Source organism: Lagenorhynchus albirostris, chromosome 3 (assembly GCF_949774975.1).
Source record: "Lagenorhynchus albirostris chromosome 3, mLagAlb1.1, whole genome shotgun sequence".
Classification (NCBI taxonomy): Eukaryota; Metazoa; Chordata; class Mammalia; order Artiodactyla; family Delphinidae; genus Lagenorhynchus; species Lagenorhynchus albirostris.
In genome coordinates, this window is record NC_083097.1 from 164,668,657 (window position 1) to 164,672,039 (window position 3,383).

Here is a 3,383-nt window from a genome sequence, read left to right on the forward strand (position 1 = left end):
CTGTTTTAAAATGTACCTGGACAATAGTGCAGCCTTGGGACAGGGTCCTGGTACCCCCCCCCCACCAAGGGATATACATAACAGTATCTTCAAGCTGTTTTGCAGATACTGAAACCTCCACCAGGTGGGAGAAGTTAACTAACGGTATGGTGCCCACAAGCATTTAGACCCCAGAACGGTTAGAACCAGAAGGTTAATGATGCTGACTCCCACCTACCTCAACCAACAAATCAGAAGAATGTCCACGAGCTGATCACGCCCTCCTCTTTGAACCATTACTATAAAACTCCTCACTACCCCACTCCAGGTCGGGACACACAGTTTTGAGGACATTAGCCTGCTGTGGCCCCCTTTGCCTGGCAAAGCAAAAAAGCTATTTTTTTTCTAATTCACCCCCACCAAAATAAAAATAAAACAAGACAGAATGTACCTGGAACTTGTTTTAATCAGGTATAGTAAGGTGATAGACGTGGAGACAGTGGTTGTATGGCCATTAGCATAACTGACACCATCTTGGGCCCTGTTCCTCCTGTCCTTCCACTGACCCTATGCAAGACTGTACTGTACAGTAAATGACTTCTCTGTCGTCAAGGGCTTTGTAGTTAATACTGTTTCATAATCATTAGGTTCAGGTGGCCTCTATGCTCTGTTAGGCCCCAAACAATGATGAAAACTTTCACTGCTGATGTATTCCCGGCACCCATGAGACTAGTTACCCATTTATAAATTTTGACTTAGGAACGCACATCCTGTTTCCAAGCACCTTCCCCCATCCCCTAGGTTAACTATAAATTGTCCAAATGGCCCCTCGGGGGTGTGGAGTGAGGCTGTGAATGCTTCCGGATCGCTGTCCAATTGATCCCACCCTGTGAGCAAGTTACCCTCTAATAAACTGATCCATTGATTACATGGAGCTGCCTGCCTTGTTTTTCGGTCTCAAGATGCTTTCTTATTTCGGTGGTCTCTTCATTCTCTCCATCCTCCAACTGTCCTTTAAAGAAGGGCTTATTACTACAATTCCCAAGAGCAGGGGCATGCCATGCCAAGCACGGCCACACAGGGGCGCACCAGGACTGGTCAGCAGGAGTGAGGGAAAAGCATGGGCCAGAGCCTCTGTTATAGTTTTTGCTGGAAGGAATGCGAGAGGCAGGGGAGGCCAGCAGAGCAAGCTAAGAATTGGATGGTTTAAATAATTTCAGTGGGGGACTTCCCTGGTGGTCCAGTGGTTAAGAATCCGCCTTCCAATGCAGGGGACGTGGGTTTGATCCCTGGTCGGGGAACTAAGATCCCACATGCCGTGGGATCACAACTGAGCCAGCAGGCTGAAACTAGGGAGAGAAGACCATGTGCCACAACAAAAGATCCCACATGCTGCAAGAAAGATCCTGCGTGCTGCAACTAAGACCCAATGCAGCCAACAATTAAATCAATATATATATAAATAAATAAATGTTTTTAAAGGTATTTAAATAAATAAATAAATAATTTCAGTGGGTTCTAGGCTCTAGGGGTGGTCCCTAGTTGCATGCTACATGGTCCTGGGATGATTTAGGGCAGAGGGAATATTGGTGTAGGGTCCCAGGGTTAGATAAAGGAGGTGATCGGATTGGCTGGTTTGCATATGAGAAGCGGGCTCCCAAGCATGTGGTTTGCTCTCTCTAGGAACTAGCTAACCCTGGGAGGGGCGGTCTTTCCCCAGGTTTGCAAGACCTAAGATGTCAAAGCATCATAAAATGTAGAAAATAAAAAACATGATTAATACACCCTCCCATGGGAATTCCCTGGCTGTCCAGTGGTTAGGATCCGAGCTTTCACTGCCAAGGGTCCGGTGTTCAATCCCTGGTCGGGGAACTAAAATCCCACAAGCCACGCAGCGTGACCAAAAAATAACCCCCCAAAACAAAACAAACAAAAAATACACCATCCCATGAAGGTAAGGTATCATTTATCAAGTGCTTGCTTATTGCATGTCAGGTACTGTGCTCAGTCCTTCATGTACAGACTCCTATCAGCAGCCCAGTGAGAAAGGCACAGAGGAGGAAACTGAGGCACAGAGAAGTTAAGCTGCCCAAAGCCACACAGCTAATGACGTAGCAAAACTTGAGTAATCTTATTCCATGATCTTAACCATTATGTGAATTTGCTTTGTTGACATGGAACATTATGTGAAAGGATGGCCCAGTAACTGTGCCCCATTAGACAAAAAAATTTTTTTAGTTTATTGAGGCATAATTAATGTATAACAAACCACATGTTTAAGTAATTTGATGACTTTTGACATGTGTGCACTCATAAAACCACCACTACAATCAAAATAACAAACATTTCCATCACCCCCAAAAGTTTCCTTGTGGCCCCTCATAACCCTCCCTCTGTTCCTGTCCCCAGGACCACTGATCTTTCTGTCACTATAGATTATTTTGCTTTTCCTAGAATATTATATAAATGGAATCATATAGTGTGTTATTTTCTCTCTGTGTATGGGAGGGGTCTTGTTTCTTTCACCCAGCGTAATAATTTTGAGATTTATCCAGACAGTTGCAGGGATCAAAAATTTGTTCCCAGGAATTCCCAGGCAGTCTAGTGGTTAGGACTCCATGCTTCCACTGTAGGGTGCCCCTGTTTGATCCCTGGTGGTTGGAGGAACTAAGATCCCGCGTGCCCTGCAGCGTGACCAAAAAAATAAAAACCAAAAAACTTAAGAAAAAAATTTGTTCCTGAGCAGTATTCCATCATACGGCTAGAGACAATTTGTTATCCATTCACTGATGGATGGTTATTTGCGTTTAAACATATAATTCTTGAGAAGAAATTAACACAACGTTGTAAATCAACTATACTTCAGTTAAAAAAGTAAAGTATAAAATAAGCCTTGGGACTTCCCTGGTGGTCCAGTGGTTAAGACTCCGCAGTCCCAATGCAGGGGGCCCGCGTTCGATCCCTGGTCAGGGAACTAAAGATCTCACATGCTACAACTAAAGATCCCGCATGCTGCAACTAAGACCCAGTGCAGCCAAATAAATAAATTTTTTTTAAAAGAGCCTTAAAAAACATATAATTTCTGGTTAACAAGAAATTTTCCTGATGTTGATAATAATACCTGCTTGTAAATAATTTTAACATTACAGAAATTGAATCTATTTCTAATCTCCGGTCCGCAGGGAATCATTGTAAGTTTGGCTTATCGTCTTCTAAAATTTTCTTTGTCTTGTTGACTGAAAAAAAAATGCACCATGTGAGAGTTGTGAGTTAAGTTTTATTAGGGACAAAATGAGGACTATAGCCCAGGAGACAGCCTCTCAGATAGCTCTGAGGAACTGCTCCCAAGAGGTGGGGGAGGAGGTCAGTATACATATGACTTTAATGAAGGGGGATACGTGCAA